Raw genomic sequence first — 17,532 nt, forward strand, 5'->3', positions numbered from 1 at the left:
AGGAGGTGTGGCCTTGTTGAAGAGACTGTCACTGTGGGTGTGCTTTGGGGCTTCAAATGGTCAAGGCAGGCCCAGTCTCTCTCTCTCTCTCTCTCTCTCTCTTTCTTCCCCTCTTCCTGTCTCTCTCTCTCCCTCTCTACTGTCTCTCAATCTGGATGTAGAACTCTCAGCTACTCTCCAGCACTGTGTCTGCCTGAGTGACCCCATGCTCCCCACCATGACAACCACAGACTAAACCTCTGAACCTGTAAGCAAACCCCAATCACATGCTTTCCTTTGAAAGAGTTGCCATAATCATGGTACTTCTCCACAGCAATAGAACATTGAGTTATACCCTCATAAAATGTACATTACAATATGTACTAATAAAAAAGGATTATGTAGGTTTTCATATTGAAAGTACCTTAAGATCCTCAAAGTGCTGCATTATTTCTCTGATTCTCCACATAACAGTTAGTTGTTTAAAATGTTCCCTCAAGCTGACATTCAGAATTTCTTCACTGTATCAGGCTTTTCTCCTTCACCTCTCACTCACACCAGATTCAACTACATAAATTTACAAAGCTCAGTGCAAATGGACAATGCATGACTAGTGTTTTTAAAAGCAAGCAAAAAAAAAAAAAAAAGAAAGAAAGAAAGAAAAAAGGTGCCGTTAAATGTAATAACATACATACATTTTCTTTTTTTAAATACATTATTACTTAGGTTAGGAATAATAGTGATAATTCAAACATTGTTCTGTGATAGACTTCTCCTGGGGAGATACAACACACTCATCTACTCATCCCAAATAAGAGGGCTATGACAGACCAAAGTCAGGATACCAGTGTTATTGGGGTTAGTTACAGGAATATGGGTGAGGGTTTACTTGCAAGAGCAGAAAGAACCACCAAAGCCTACCACAGCATAAGGAACAGCTCACCAAAACTGAAAATGTCATGGAGCACACCACACAGCCTGCAGGCAGCTCAGTAGGTTGGAAGTATCCTTTCTAGGTGGCTCAGATGGTCTGAGCCTCTTCCAAGCATCTCAAGCTGACCAAACAATCTCAGTCGACCCTCAGCAGTTTTTACCGCTTACTATGGGGGATGGAGGGGCTTAGTGAATCTAGTCTGTTTCAGGGACTTCCTGGAGGTATTTTGATTTTATTTAATAAAAATATTTTAATTTATTTATTAATTGAATTAATCCAGGTTTATTTAATAAAATAAACAGCAACATTTTATTACTACACTGCGTTAGTTTTAAGGCTTTTTTGAGCCAGAAGTGATGGCTCACATCTAATATCCCAGCACTCAGCCTGCCTGAGCTACAGAATGAGACTGTTTCTCAAACAAAAACGTCTGACTCATCTTCCTATAAATTCACTTTTTAAGTTATTGAAATTTCTACTTTTTGGAGCTTCATTTTTAATTAAGATGACTGGAAAGAATGTCATTTGCTCCTTTTACATGCATAATTGCAAGCTATTTTTAAACAACTCGGTTCTGAAGTGAATCTTTCTGCTGACTTAACTTTTATTGACACTGTTGACTGTTATTAAGAGTATTTCTTGGTCATAAAAACACTGAGATGAGTTAATGATAAACCATTGTGACATGGTTTCACAGGTGAAGCCACTTACAGCCATGCTTGATCCTTCAAACCCACATGGTGGGAGAGGAGAACTGATTTCTGTGAGCTATCCTCTGACCTCCACACACGTCACGGCACATGTACAACCAGTCTCCATAACTGTGACGGGGCTAGTGAGATGGCCTCCGATGAGCCTGATAACCTGAGTTCAATCCGTGAGACTCATGTGTTGGAAAGAGAAGCCCAACTCCCACTAGAGTGTACACAAACAGACACACAAATAAGTGAAAAATTTAAAAACCTTGTATTAAACGTGTAAATTAAGAGTTGGGGTTTATGTTTTAGTTAGTTTGTTTGTTTCATTTTGTTTGTGCACCAGGAAGTCTGAAGTATTTTCTTACAGCAGCCTGAGGAGCTAAAATAATCTGTATCTTATTTGTTGATAACTCCCTTTTCTTAAAACTCCCTCCCTTAAATTCTGAGATTCCATCCCCTTGTGATTTTCATTTCACCAGCTCTTAGTCAGAGTTTCTATTGCTGTGATGGAATGCCCCAATCAAAAGTAGCTTGGAGAGGGAAGGGTATATTTTATCTTAGAGCCTGCAGCTCATCAGTGAGGGAAGTCAAGGCAGGGACTCAAGCAAAGCAGGAACTGGTGGCAGGAATTGAAGCAGAAGCCATGGAGAGATGCATGTTGCTCACTGGCTTGCTCAGCCTTCTTTCTTACATCACCAAGGTCCATAGTAAACTGGGGCCTTGTGCATCAATCATCAATGAAGAAAATGTCCCATAGGCCTTGCCCACAGGCTAATGCGGTGGGGTAATTTTCCCAATTGAGGTTCCCTCTTCACACACACACACGTAATAAAAGATTAAAGTCTAAGAAATCACAGCATGTGTAACTATAGAAAAAAAAAATAAAAGGATCAAAAGAAAAATCCAAAAACCAAAAGGTAGAAAGGAGAATCACTACCCAACTCTCACCTGTGTGGTGAAAACAGATAGAATCACGACATAGCACCAGCGGCAGCTTGTCAGAATCCAGGTATCCAGGTACGTCGGGTGAGTGGATCAGCGAAGGTCTGTGGGAGCTTCCATTCTGCAGCCAAACATACATAATGATAATTAGCTAAGAGCAAAAATCAAGAAGTTGACCATTTTAGGGATATGAAAATCCAGTCGCCAGGACAGGGGAGAGAGTGACTAAAGGAGGGGAGAAAATGCCATGGCCGCTAAAGGGGAACTACAGCATCCTCCAACCCAGTGAACTTAAATTTAAAACAAAATGTGTTAGATTCGATTTTTTCCCCCTCCAGCCATCCTTGAGAAGAAGAGAAAGGTTTTTATCTATATCACGTAGGGGTCTGCCTAGTGAGCATGGAGAGTCTTACGGGTGATCAGCTGTTGGTGCAAGATAAGGCGAGGATCCACAGAGCTGAATCGAGAAATGTGAGCAGGTTGCAGGGGTAGAGCTCAGGACTCTTGGCTTTAGGTACTAGACGGAGTACTAGAGAGATGGAGGTGGCAGTCTGAGAGCCCAGGGCTTGCAAATGAGCTTATGAGTGGGGATGTGCATGACAAGGTTTAAGGTCTCCAGAGAGTCCGCAGAGGCGATGACTGTTGAAGAGAGGAGGATGCAAGGCCGGCAGACCGGAACACCGACACGCACCCTGGAATCACGGCATTTCATGCCCAGGACACATTTTGGAAAGATCCTGATCCGGATCTAAGCGTGCGGGTAACATCATTCTCCCACTTTTCACGGTGACAGTTTCACACGTCCTTCTTTCTTCACGCCCTCTTCACAGTCTCTCCCTTCGCTCTCTGCAGATGTCTTGCTTCTTGGTGAGAAGTAGAGTTCCCCTAAGAAAATGACATCAGTTGAATTCGGAACCCACACGCGCTCACAAGCTCTAGCTCCCCACCCTCTGAAATCCATGCCACATTCTCTACCTTCCCTTCTGCTTAGAAAGAAGGACCTTTGCCTTGCCTGGTGCTCCTGGTCTCAAGTCTTGGATCACTTCTTTCCTTAGCTATCCTTACTGTGGTTGAGATTTTGCCCAGCTCCCTGGCAAGAGCTAGAGGTTGCCAAAGTTAACAGTCTATCTCTCCCACCTGGACTACTGAGGGAGGGTAACAGGTCGTGTGTGCTGGGATCATGCCCGGGACCTGACGCATGCTAAGAACTTGTTCTGCCATTGAGCTATATCCTCATCCCCACAGTTAATTAACGAGTCCCCCAGCTTCCATCTTGGCTCTTCCTGGATGCTTTCCCGCAGATATACACTCTCTCTCAGCCACAGTGACTGTTTTCAAAATAGATGCAACTCTTTGTAGATCGATGGTAGCACAATGAAACTGTAACGTCGAACGCACGTACGCACATGTGCGTGTTTATTCTCATTTCCTGCTTCTGGGGACTCCCATCCCATTCAGTGTCTGTGCATGTTATCATCATTTACAAGGCCTACAGGCCCTGACATTGATTCCCCCACCCCTCCCTTGGAGCTTATCTCCTTGTGAAGGTCCTTCAACACAACGTTACCTCACACCAGCCTGCTCGCTGCTCCCCTCATCCCAGGAACTTTTCCTCGTCCTGCTCTGCTCATAGCTCTTTTCTCTCAGACCTTCTAGGTTTTGCTCTCTCTTTTTTTTTTTAATTTTTTTATTAATTATTTTGTATCCCCCCATAAGCCCCTCCCTCCTCCCCTCCCGATCCCACCCTCCCTCCCCTTTCTGCATGCATGCCCCTCCCCAAGTCCACTGATAGGGGAGGTTCTCCTCTCCTTTCTGATCTTAGTCTGTCAGTTCACATCAAAAGTGGCTGCATTGTGCTCTACTGTGGCCTGGTAAGGCTGCTCCCCCCTCAGGGGGAGGTGATCAAAGAGCAGGCCAGTCAGATTATGTCAGAGGCAGTCCCTCTTCACATTACTATGTAACCCACTTGGACACTGAACTGCCCTGGGCTACAACTGCGCAGGGATTCTAGGTTATCTCCATGAATAGTCCTTGGTTGGAGTATGAGTCTCTGGGAAGTTCCCTGTGTTCAATTTTTCTTGTTCTGTTGCTCTCCTTGTGGAGACCCTGTCCTCTCCAGCTCTTACTATTTCCCACTTCTTACATAAAATTCCATTCACTCTGCCCAACAGTTGGCCATCAGGATCAGCATCTGCTTTGATAGTCTGCAGGGCAGAGGCTTTCAGAGGCCCTCTGTGGTAGGTTCCTAGTTTGTTTCCTGTTTTCTTCTTCTGGCTTTCAGAAGCCCTCTGTAGAAGGTTCCTAGGTTGTTTCCTGTTTTCTTCTTCTTCTGATGTCCATCCTCTTTGCCTTTCAGGATGGGGATTGACCATTTTAGTTAGGGTCCTCTCTCTTGCTTAGTTTCTTTACATGCACAGATTTTAGTGGGTTTGTCCTATGTTGTATGTCTATATGAGTGAGTATATTCCGTGTGTTTCTTTTTGCTTCTGGGACAACTCACTCAGGATGATCCTTTCCAGGTCCCACCATTTACCTGCAAATTTCATGATTTCCTTATTTTTCATTGCTGAGTAATATTCCATTGTATAGTTTAATCCACTTTCAGTCACGTCGGAGGTGACATTTCCCAAAATAAAGTCCACAACACTGCAGAGTCTCCCTACTCTTTATTGTTTGCCACAACATCGGGTGTTTTCCCATTCAACTTTGTTTTGTATGTGTACATTACATGCTTGTTTGTTGTGATCTCACCATATTTTGTAGTTTGTATTTTGTTGCTGATGTTCTCTTGGATAGTTCTGGGTCATGACCTTGATTTGCTACCACTCAAGAGACTATATAGACTTTCTCTTGCCCAATATGGCCATAGAGATGTTCCAGGACTGGCTCAGTGGTTAAGAGCACTTGTCCTTGCAGAGGATCTGGGTTCAGTTCCCAGAACCTACATGATAGCTCACAACTATCCAGACCCCAGTTCCTGGGATCCAGTACCTTTTTCTGACCTTTGCAGGCACCCAGTTCACACATACACAGAGGCATGCAAAATACTCATACAAATAAATAAATCAAAATAAGAAAGATGAATCATAGACACTAAACTCTACCTTTCCACCTTGAAGATAGATGGCCATACCTTTTCTGAGCCTTTGCCAAAACAATTCCGTTGTTAGGCTGAAGATGAGAAAGTTTCTGGTTCAGTTGTGGGGTTTTGCAGAGCAGAAGGAAAGGAGAGAGAGAAGAAGGAGAAGAACAAGAAGAACAAGAAGAAGAAGAAAAAGTAAAACAAGAACAAGAAGAGCAAGAACAAGAAGAAGAACAAGAACAAAAATTACTGAATTACCCTTGCCATTCCAGATGGTCCTACACCCCATTCTAAAGGAAGGAACATTGCACAGAGGCCAAGAAGAATGCTGAAACAGGTCTCACTGAGGTTCCCAAGCTGTTAGCAATATGCTAGAGCTGCCTTAACTCACGCCCTTCTTTTGCAATTGCATCAGAACAGAGTTGTCCACAATTCCGTCATGCCTGTCCACTGAGCTCCTCATAAAAGCCAGCTTAGCACAGGGGAGTGGCGCATACCTTCCCATGCATGTCACCCTGTGCCCATCCTCGTAGACACCCATTATAATGACCCAGGACACAGACATTCCTATGAGCCTAGTTGGATTTTCGGTTTCTCTGATAAAACACTGACCAAACTCGAGTTGGAGAGAAAGGGTTTTGGTTTTTGTTTGTTTTTGGTTTATTGTCGGTGTCTGTTTGTTTGTGGCTTAAACTTTGCAGCCCACCATCAAGGGCAACCAAAGCAGTTAGTCAAGGCTGGAGGCAGGAACTGAAGGAGAAACCCTGGAGGAATGACGCACACTGGGTGGCCTCCTAACTTTTATCTATCTACCTTTCACATACAGGCCAGGTTCACGGCTTAGGGATGGAACCACTCACAGTGAGCTGAGCCCCCTCCCCCCTTTTTTTTATTCATTAAGGCAACTAAGACAAATGCTTCAAGAGCAGCTCTCCACTCAGGTGATCCTAATTGGTAAGCTGAGCTTTAAAGCAACCATGACAACAATCAAACTAAATGAGAGGGTTGTGGGAATACCAACGTACAGTATAGTTGGTAAGACAGAAACACAAGCAAAAAAACGTAAGGCTTGTGGCTGGCAACTGAGGTGTGTGTGCGGGCTTGGGGCCTGACACTGTTTCCAACTAGCTGTTGTCAGAACTGAGTAGGATTTTTATAGCTGGTGTCCATGGCAGAATTGCTTGCTTTCTGGGGAAGGAACCCTTTTCCTTTGAGCTCACAGAAGTCTTCCTTGTTGGTTACTGTAAGAGCAGAGGACAGCATGCAGTTCCCCAACCCGTTTATTTATCCCCACCGTAGAGTATAAACCCCAGCAGCACACAGAATGCGCTTTCTTTGCTACATCGGACCCATTTCTCTGTTATAAATAGTTGCTAGATAACAGTTATTAAAAACTGGGCATGGTGGCACCCTGTAATCCCAGCATTCAGTGGGTGGAGACAGGACGATCAGAAGCTTGAGGTTGGGTTTCAGATCTGAAGAACCCACATAAGTGCTAGGTAGGTATGTCAGCCAGCCTGCAATGCCAGCCTCAGAAGGACAAGGATCCCCAGAGCAAGCTGTCAACAGCAAGACTAGCCAAGCCATAGCATATGCTGAAATATCATATCACGTGTAACATGTCATAACCAAAAGACCTTGCCTCTATGAATTAGCTGGAAGGAGATGAATTTGATATCAACCTCAGATTTTACATACTTGCATTTACATAAGTGCAGCACACACAAAACACTTACACGCACTACACACATAAAAATAGAAAAAGAAAAAGCAGTTATTGAACAAATTGCTGGTTATTAAATATTTATTGAGAAAATGCCTGAACGGAGAAGACACACAGAAAAGCTTTGGTCTTCAAAGCTGGCAGGACACTCATTGACTGAGCCTCAGACGGAGTTACTCTGAGATAAAATGAAATTAAATAAATGAGGACAGTTCATAATCTTGTCTAAGAACAGACAAGGGTGGGCTGTCTTGTAGCCTCCTGGCACAGTGCTTTATTGGCAAGCATGAGTCCCTTGGTTTTATCACTCCCAATGTAAAGGAAGAAGACAGAAGAAGAAGAAGAGAGGAGGAAAAAGGAAGATGGGGAAGAGGAGGAAGGAAGGAGAAGCAAGAGAGAAAAGGAGCAGGAGGAGCAAGAGGAAGAAGAAGAAGGCAGATGTGGAGAGGACAAAAACAGGGTTAATGTACTATCCCTAAAATACCAAACACTTGTCTTGAATATGATAACAGTTTTTTTTTCAACCTACAACTTTCTCCTTGCTCTAGCCTGTCCTTCCTTTGAACAAAACTGATATAGATACCCAATTACAGAACTGCCCTGCTTTTTTATAGCAGCCAGCAATAACCAAAACCCAAATCTCTACTTTATTCAGCTCTCTCTTAGAACATCCAAGCAAGGTGCAAATTCTTCTACACATTCTTAGTAACTCCCTTGTACTTAGAGACCTCATGATTTCCTTCATAGGACTGAGTAACACACCCACCCTGGCTATGGATCTTGGTGGTGTTGGGTGGAGAGCATCATTAGCATAGTGAATGCACCAACTGACCTTTGAATTGGAATTAAGGATGATCCTTTCTATATAGGTTTCTGCACTTCTGTATTTTCCAAGGTTTCTATAAAAATCAATAATTAATTTGGAATTTGAATATTAACATATATTTAAGCCAGCTGTGGGCAGTGTGCACCTGTAATTCCAGTACTGAGGAGGGAAAGGCAAGGGGGATTAGCAGTTCAAGGCATAGCCTTGACTACATAGCAAATTCAAGACCAGCTTAGACCACATTAGACCCTGTCTCAAAAAAACAAACAAAAAGAATATTAATATATATTTAATTTCAGAATTATATTAAAAAATTAAATACTATATAAGTTAAGAAATATGAGGCCTGGTTTCAAAGTCAACAATGACATTTTGTAGCTGAGTACACGTACACAAATTACTTTGCTGTTTTGAATCACACTGCTAAAAGGTAAAAGGACATTTTTGAGACCAATTGCAACTTTAAGAGCTTTAATTAAGACTAGGTCATAATATAAATGTGTCAATTTTATTATATCATGCCATAGTCTTTTTTTCAGAGTGTTGTACACTCCCAATAATCCTGGGAAAGTTTTCATTTGTTCCACAACCACGTCTTGAATCTAACAACTTTCCCATTTTATGTCTTGTAATCTGATAGCTTACTGTACCTTTAATTTGTATGTATTTAATTCATTCATGTTTTCAGTTCCTTCCCTTTCTAGGACCTTTGCCTATTTTCTACCGGGCTGACTTTTTGTCATTGTCACAAACATTTTTTATTAAACGTACTATTCTGATGATTGAAAAAGAGCTTTGATTAAACTTCTTTCAAAGTAATGTACTTAACCTGACATAATAATATTCAGAAATGGACAGGAAGTTGCATGTTAAAATTCTATGTATGCCATTTTTCCCTACTTACTTTTTTTCCATGGTGCTGGACAGATTATTTTGAAACCTTTACCTCTTCATCCTTATGAATAAATTGTGAATTGTGACATTTCCCTTAACAGAGATTTCCTTGGAACCACTTCGTAAATCGATGTGTCAAGATCAAGACTATTTAGCCTGCTTCTGTCCAAAGCCTTTAGCATGGAAGCCAGTTAGTATATGTATTTGTTACTTTTCTCATTGAGGAAATTCCTGACAAATGCAACTTCAGGAAGAGACGGGTTTATTCTGGCTCACAGTTTAAAGGTACAAGCCTATCATGGCAGAGGTGTCATGGCAGCAGGGGCTTGAGGCAGCCGGTCATACTGCATCCACAGTCAGGAAGCAGGGAGAGAGGCAGGCTTGTTGTTCAGTACAGGAGTTCATCCACCAGTGGTACCACCCACAATCATGACGGAAAGAAAGAAAGAGAAAATACAACATAAGCAATTAGTATTATTGGAATGAGTTATGGGAGAGTAAGGAAGCAGGATGAAGGGTGCCACTTGGAGGTAAGGTAAAAAAAAATAATTCTTAGGGGCTGGAGAGATGGCTCAGTGGTAAAGAGCACTTGCTGCTCTTGTAAAGGACCCAGGTTCAATTCCCAGGACTCATGTAGTGGCTCACAATCATTTGTAAACCCCCATGCCAGGGGATCTGATGCCTTCTTCAGACCTCTGCAGGCACCAGGCATGCATATGGCGCTCATACATGCATTCAGGAAAAACACACATAAAATAAAATCAATAACTATTTTGCTTTTAATTTTAAAGAGAAACTCTTAGAATAACATATTCCAAATCCTAGCCTAATACACAGATTTGTTGTTGTTATTGCTACGCTGAGTTCTACAATATGGTAGCTGCCGTCTCTCTATGATCATTTGCTTTTAAATTGTTATCATTTAAAGTTAACTTAGTTTCAGGACCACACTGCTCACATTTCAAAGGCTTTTGCCCCTGTGCTTAGTGGCTTCTATATTATCCAGGCAGATCTAGCACACAGTCTTCTCTACACAGGGTTCTAGGTGTCTCTGGAGGATCCCAACAGCTGCCTACAAGAGTTCGTAGGAAACAGCTGAAAAGAAAAAAAATCTCTCTGCAGAGAGGTAAAAGAAGTAACAGAAATAATATTTTGTAATTTATTATTAAACGTGTCTCATACAACTGCTAAACTGGACATAAAATATAAAAGATGAAAATGGAAATCTTTGGCATAAAATGGCAATGAAATCGCTAACTGAAAATAGCCCAACAATCAAGTGCTCATTTCAGTAAATGACTTTAAAACTCTACTTGGGTTAGTGTCTGTGCTGAATTACTAAGCAACACTTCTCTACCGTATTTGTACCTCTACAATAGTCCATGTTTTAGTTCGTCTTTGGGGAACTCTCTTTTGGATGTGCTGTCTGTAAACTGCACAGGAACACACATGTAATGCTCTGCTCCTGCACCTGAATGAGGCTCCAGCAATCACTGGGCTAGCTCTGCTCCATCGCAGTCTTTACCTCACTGGGGGTAACATCACCTTTCTCCTGGAAGCTCATGTGGAAAGGGTTTTCCCAATCATACACTATGTTTTCCAGACTTACATTTCAATACATCTCTGTCACTTGTATTTTAGAAATAAAGATGTTTTAAGTGTTCAAAAATAAAATTAAAGGTGTAAGAAAGTGAGGATGATGGAGAAATATTAACTGGATAGAACTAGGCATGTGATGGCTAATTTTGTCAATTTGAAAGAACCTAAAATTAGCTAGGAGAAATGAGGGGAACTTCCGGGAATGCCAGGAACTTCCAGGAGCATCTAGATGAGGTTAGCTTTGGTGTATGCTTGTGGGGATTCTCTCTATTGGATTAACGGAGATGAAAAACCCACTATTTCAGAACCAATCAACATATTGAAATTACAAAAGAAAGGTGATCTAATTTAAGCAGGCTTTCAACACAGCACTTTATATACTTTGAATGGAAGGAAAAAAATTTTGAGAACTATCAACAAATCATAAATTCTATAGTCAGTTCATTTCTTTATTTTTCTCCTTTTTCTGTAGGGACCTCTGCATCCACCAAGGCCCGCACAGTAACAATCCAAGGGAGGTAAGACGGTTTGGTTCAAGACAACTCAGTAGCTGGTGTTGGTTCAAACTTGGAGAGCCTGACTTCAGGTAGTTTATTTTAGGCATATTTAAGTATAGAACAATTTGAAAAGAAAGTTTCCTGGTGTAGCACAATACCATATGCACAAGAAGGTATAATTACATCAAAACTTTTCTTAAAAGTATATGTCACTTCTTCCATGAAGATGGGTTCTAGAAATAGGCTACATGTCTTATCTTAATGGCGGTGGCAGGAGGGGTCCTCTGGTGGGGTCTTGAAACAAAGGTCACCTAGACTACTGGCCACCTCCAGTTCTGCTTGTGGGAGCTTGAGGAAGGTAGGGATGGCCTGGTCTTACCGATGGTGATGGTACAGGGGTCACTTAGCTTTTTAGCCACTCCCATCCCCAGATTTCCAGGTAGAAAACAGGTTGTACTTTTCTCTTCTGTTGAAGAGATAGCCTTGCATATTTAACATTCCTGGTTTCTCTAGGGTTTATGTGAGAGCACAAGGACCTTTGTGCTCCCATGATCCCCTCTCTTCTAAATTTTTAAAAGAAGAGATCGTGGTTGTAATAGAGGCCAAGCCTGAATGCATTGCCTCTACGGCGAGTCTAATTAATATAAGCAAGTATACAAGGATTATAAGAATAACTAACTGTAGGCACTAGTTTTTTAAACCCTATTTAAGGTTCCTGAAGAATCTACCTCCTTTCCGACTCCCCAACCCTAGGCAGGAGACAAAGAAGGTTAGAAGGGGAAGGGGACGTAGATCTCTTTACTCCTTCTGGCTGGGTAGGGTTGGCAGGTTCTTTTGGCGCAATACCAATCTCAGTTGTCAGGATATCCAGCAGTCCAGGTAACCAGCAAACTCAGCAAGAAGTCTTCTGTCCATTTCCTCCAAGCCACCACTCTTTCTCTCTCTGGGCTCTTGTATTTATACACCTCAGAGTCCTCAGAATTCAACTAACTCCAGCTGGCAAAGACCACGTCCCTGCACAAGGCAATTATCAGCTGTGGGCAAAGTAAAGGGCAAACTAAAATCCCTCACTTGGAATAAAAACAAAAACATATTTACATAACATAACTGAAACTAAAACTTCCATTACAGCTAAGCGAGGGCCAAGGAAAGGGGGAAGCCATCTTAACCATGATGGCCATTCAAAGGTCACTTGAGAGATTTTGTCTGTCCTTTATGCAAATTAATTTGACCCGTCAAAAGTATGAGAAAAATCTGACACATTAAAGCAACTATGCCAGAAAATTGTTGACAACCAAGATCAGCTCTGAGTGAAAACTAATTTATAGTAGCTTTACTTTGTAAAACTGTGGTCCTCAATTCCCCCATCTCTTGATTAATTTCTGCTAATATTTTTGCTGTAATGTTAGTGCTTTTACTAATCATATAGGTCACCTTAGAGACTTCCCTTCATATTCCAGTAACCATTCCTGGGATTGGCAATAAAAAGGCCTAAAAGCAATCTTTATAATATGGCAAAATACCATGCTGTTTCCTAGTACAGGTGTGATTCATTTCCCCTGACAAGAGAGCATTCGGATTCTGTATTGACAAGCTGAGAGTTAACATGGAATATAGTCAGTCAACGTACCATCACCATTTTGGGGGTTAGTATAGTGTCCTTGATGTTTCCCCAAAGTCAGCTTGATGAGTTAGAGTATCCCTGGCTCTGTCCCCAAGTCATCAGCTTACTCCTGGGGCCTCTTCTCTCGATGGGTTTGCTGTCTACCTTCAGGTGTTTCTTTTGGCTGGTGCTCTCCAGGATGCTGTCTGGGTCGAAGGCATCAGAGCAGGAGCCATCCGGGATTTTGTTCATTTTCTGGAAAGACAAAAGCAAATAGCCTCACCTTGATGTAAGAAGAACATCAGGCTCTTTTCACTGTAGTTCCTAGATCTCTTCATCCACCATATACTTTAAATTCTGTCTCCTTTCGGGCAAAATGCTTTGGGGCAACAGAAAAAGCATTATTCTTTAGAGCGAAAGAAAAAAATAAAGCTAGCATAGCTAAATGCAACACTGACTGTGGGAATTTTGATGGGTATATATACTCCATTTTGTGTTTAAAATTTGTCATTTAAGTATTTGATGGTGTTTCACAATAGCTTAATTTTATGGATAGTGGGGCATTTTAGTAATGTTATTAATATTTCATAAATTCTAAAATTCTTTAAAGCATTTGTTAGCATAAGCAGGATTATTAGTTTTTAGTTGTAATGGGAGTCCTTAAAAGATCCTGCAAAAATTGCTACTTGAGAAAGTCAAATTTCCAACAGGACACATGGTACTTTTCTGGAGCCCCTTGGGTTGTGTGCTGACTAGTTAGACCCTCAGTGCACTCCAGCACATATGTCTACATACCTGACAGCAGAGAAGGCCACAGACAGCCCTGGCTCCAGATCCAGATGTCAGCTGAGAGGAGAATCGCTCACTAATTACACACTAGAAGCTTGGAATAAAAACAATGCCTCTACCAGCGGATGGTACCTCGTGGACCTCCTCTGGCTTTCGTTGAATTGTTTATCAGACTGAGAGCAAGCACAATGCTAAGAAACAAACAAAACCCACCTAGTTAACACCGGCCTTTAGCTTTTAAAGATGTAAACTTAAGGCTGTAAGACTTGGGATCTTTGAAATTCAGGACAATTTAAATTTTGAGCTCAACAAGACTCTCCTGCCAGGTAGCAGGATATTCAGAAGTACCCAAGAAATAATCTTGGAGGAAATCTTGAAGGAGAGAAAAACTGGATTTTTCTATGCAAGTATGAGAAAATCCATATCCAGATGATATTATAAAAGAAAAACACATGTGACCAATATCAAAGTATAACTGTTTCATGGAGGAAGAACTTACTGGAAGGCTCTGATGTAACAGATTTTCAAGCGGTACCAAAATTTCAGGTGAAAGTTTCAAAATAGTCTAACTTCTATTGATTGCATTTCTAGTTCCCCCCAACAAGGCTATTTAAGAAATGTGTAATTATGCTTGAATTCCTTTGCCACTATTTTATCCAAAAGAAATATTTGAAAAATTTTCTGGATTCCAATTTACTCTTATTTTTCCTTCTTAAATCCATCCTAAGCTTGTTTACAAAGTTATTTTTACATGTTATGTTGTACAATTTTTTGTTTGTTTCTTTTCTGTTTTGTTTTTGTTTTTTGAAACAGTGTTTCTCTGTGTAGCCTTGACTATCCTGGAGCTCACTATGTAGATTAGGTTTGTGGTTCTCCTCTTCCTTGAGGAGAGCCATTTGGGGCCTGTGTCAAAGGCCACATATCAGACATGGTTAGAGGCATCCATGCCTAAAGACACTCTCCAGATGAGGTCAGGCAGAGAGCAGGAGGCCCTGCTGGGGAGAGGGAGTCTTCCATCGTCTAGTGTTGAGCTCAGAATGGCCATCTGGACTGGGAGGACTGCAACCTCAAACAGCAGGCTCCCTTCAACCCAGGCTGGCCTCGAACTCACAGAGATCCACCTGCCTCTGCTTCCCAAGTGCTGGGATTATAGGTGTGTAGCCCCATAAAAGTACAAATCTTAAAAAAGAAAACAAAAAATTACAATTGAGACGTAAAGTAAATAACTAAATAAAAAAATGAAACACACACACATATATATAAAATAATTCAATTGGTGTTTGGGCTCTCACTGCCTCAAAGGCCTGAAATTACAAACCCTCCATTTTTTATGTAAAGGACAAGATAACAATTTCTTATCTTGCTAATACTGCACGTACTCCATTGGATGGATGCGAAATTGGACCAGGCGTCAGCAGGAACAGCTCCTACAGTCTCAGTAACAGACACGTCACTGGGCCAACCCTTTGGAATAGCTTCCTACCAATAACAGAGGCAGCTTCTCTTGCTTCCCTCTTCACAGGCCCTTCCTGCTTGTGTTCTCTGAAACTGAGCACCAGCAGTTCATTATTAAGGCCATTTGTTTTTAAAACAAGGAAACTCAGCTGAAGAACACTTAACCCTTCTTTCTTTTTTATTATAATTTTTAATTTTTTTTCACAATTTATTTATTATGTATCCCAATTGAAGCCCCTCCCTCAACTCTTCCCAGTCCCACCCTCCCTCCCTTTCTCTATCCCTTTCCCCTAGTCCCCTGAAAGGGGGAGTTCTCTTCCTCTGCCATCTGCCCATAGCTTGTTAAGTCTGGATTCTCTTCTCTGTGGCCTGGTAAGGCCACATCGCCGGGGGCAAGTGATCAAAGAGCAGGCAACTGAATTAATGACTAAACCCTTCTTTCATTTGTGTCTCTGGGCTACCCATGGCATGTCCTATCCTTCCCAACTTCCTTGAGGGCCCCATTCCAAATATTTCCTTCCGTTATACTCTTTTCACATTTACAAGCCTTTTGCAATACTCCTTTTCTCTCAAGTTAGGCCAGTTCCCATTCTCAGGGCATCGCTATCCTTCATGTGTTAATTTATATACGAGGGCAGTTAAAATAGCCAATGTCTGAGAATTATCTAATAGAAGCTGATTGATTACAGCAAGTTTAGACTGCTGTAACCACGAGTGGGCACAACCTTTTTTTGTGAAGCATGTGGAATTTTATTTAAAACTTACATTCCTTTTCCTATTGAAGAGCGATCTGAAAAAATACTAGAGGCTACCTCTATAGGATTTTTATATGTAATTTTAGATGATACCGATGAAGTATCTTTAGAAAAATCTTTTTTTTTTTTAATTTTTTTCCCTTTTTTTAAATTTTTCATCAATTACACTTGTAGAAAAATCTTTAAAAAGGATATTTTAAATAGCGATTATCTGTAGACCCTGAGTAACATGCTAATGCAATCTGCCAGTTATTATCAGTGCAGAACAAATAACCTGCCTGCATTTTATGTTGTGGCACTATTCTTTCTATAACTTCTTTACCTGTGAGTTGTTTAAGATGTGTTCTTCCTAGCATTATCATGTCTACAGTTTCTTGTAAATGAGGAGGGGCGCTGTGAAGAATATGGCATGCATACGTTTCTATAAGAGCGTTACTTTTTGATATATAATTTCAGTAAGTGACGGGAAAGGAGGGATGAGTGATTGATAAGGAAGTAAGAGATTAGCTCTATGGGCTACAGATTTAGCAGCAGTATTATTTTATAGCTAATAACCTGCTCTGCTTCAGGTGTTATATTTCTTATAGAATTAAACGGAGAGTCTCCAGAAAGCAATTTTAGGGGCGGAGCCAAATCCTTAGCAGTGACAGGCAGATAAATATGTACCTAATTGACATGGCCCGAAATGTCAGATTTTGCTCTTTTAGTTTATTCACCATCAAGCAATCATTTAAGTATTGATTAGATGGTCAGGAGAAGAGAGTGTCATCCATATAATGAATAACCAGTACCTCAGAAAATTTAATCAACACCGGCTTAGGTGCTTTATGTCCTAGTTGCAATTGTTCCTCTATTAGAAGTTGGGCTGAGTTTAATTCTTCCCCAGGAAGGGACCATTGATCAATCTATATTGAGTCATTCCTGCTGTTAAAGAAAACAAACAACACACACACACACACACACACACACACACACCTAAGCTGTGGGCCAGCCCTGGCAGCAGAGCCCCACCCCCTATCCCCTGGAACTCAAGAGCTTTGCCACTCCAAGCCTGGTTTGTGCAGGAAGCCAGAGCGGCCATGAAGTTCACTGGGCCACCCAGCCAAGTCCAGCAGAAAATTCATTCCTTCTCACAACCCCTGCTCCTTTCTGGGAAGGTCCAAGCAATACATTCCTGTGCTCCAGCTTGACAGGGATTTCATTATCCTGCTTTTCATGGGCTCTATTTCTGTCACTTCCTGTGCATTTCCAATGATTAACATCTATGTTATGGTTCCTTGTTCAGGAAACCAAGGATTAAATTTTATAGTCACTGTATAAAGCTGCAGGCCTGTCGCTCTTAGTTTACAGATCTGACCAAGAAAAAAGTAGCTGTCCTCAAGTGGCCCACTTGGATGAGCTGGAGCTGCAGAGAGTGGCCCTTCACTGAACTTCATGCAGAATGATGTTCTCTAAGCTTTACAGTCAGGTGGACAAGAACTGGAAGAACAAGCCTACACAGTTCCTGGGGTATGAAGAAGCTGTGCATGGAGCCATCGAAGCTTTGACTCTCAGGGCAAGGCTAGGAACTCAGAAGCAGGAAGGTCATTACCTTGCTCGAGGAATGCTCTCCAAGCTACTACGTTGCTTCAGTTCTTGCCTCCAGGTTCCTGCATTGGCGTCCCTCAATGATGGATTGTAACTCCCCACGTTGCTTTCCATCATGGTGTTTATCAGAGCATGCTGGGTTGACTTATGTCAACTTGCCACAGGTTGG

General features: G+C 41.6%; 1 long non-coding RNA gene across 1 annotated transcript; it reads right to left on the reverse strand.

The window, feature by feature from the left end:
* Window positions 1-9,834: 9,834 nt before the first annotated feature.
* On the reverse strand, window positions 9,835-17,532 carry LOC132648388 (uncharacterized). The gene is made up of 3 exons (XR_009586798.1): window positions 17,368-17,532; window positions 12,805-13,032; window positions 9,835-12,208 (listed from the first exon to the last, which is right to left on the reverse strand). It is a non-coding gene; the product is annotated as an uncharacterized LOC132648388 (long non-coding RNA).

The sequence above is a fragment of the Meriones unguiculatus genome, chromosome 16, assembly GCF_030254825.1.
Source record: "Meriones unguiculatus strain TT.TT164.6M chromosome 16, Bangor_MerUng_6.1, whole genome shotgun sequence".
Lineage (NCBI taxonomy): Eukaryota > Metazoa > Chordata > Mammalia > Rodentia > Muridae > Meriones > Meriones unguiculatus.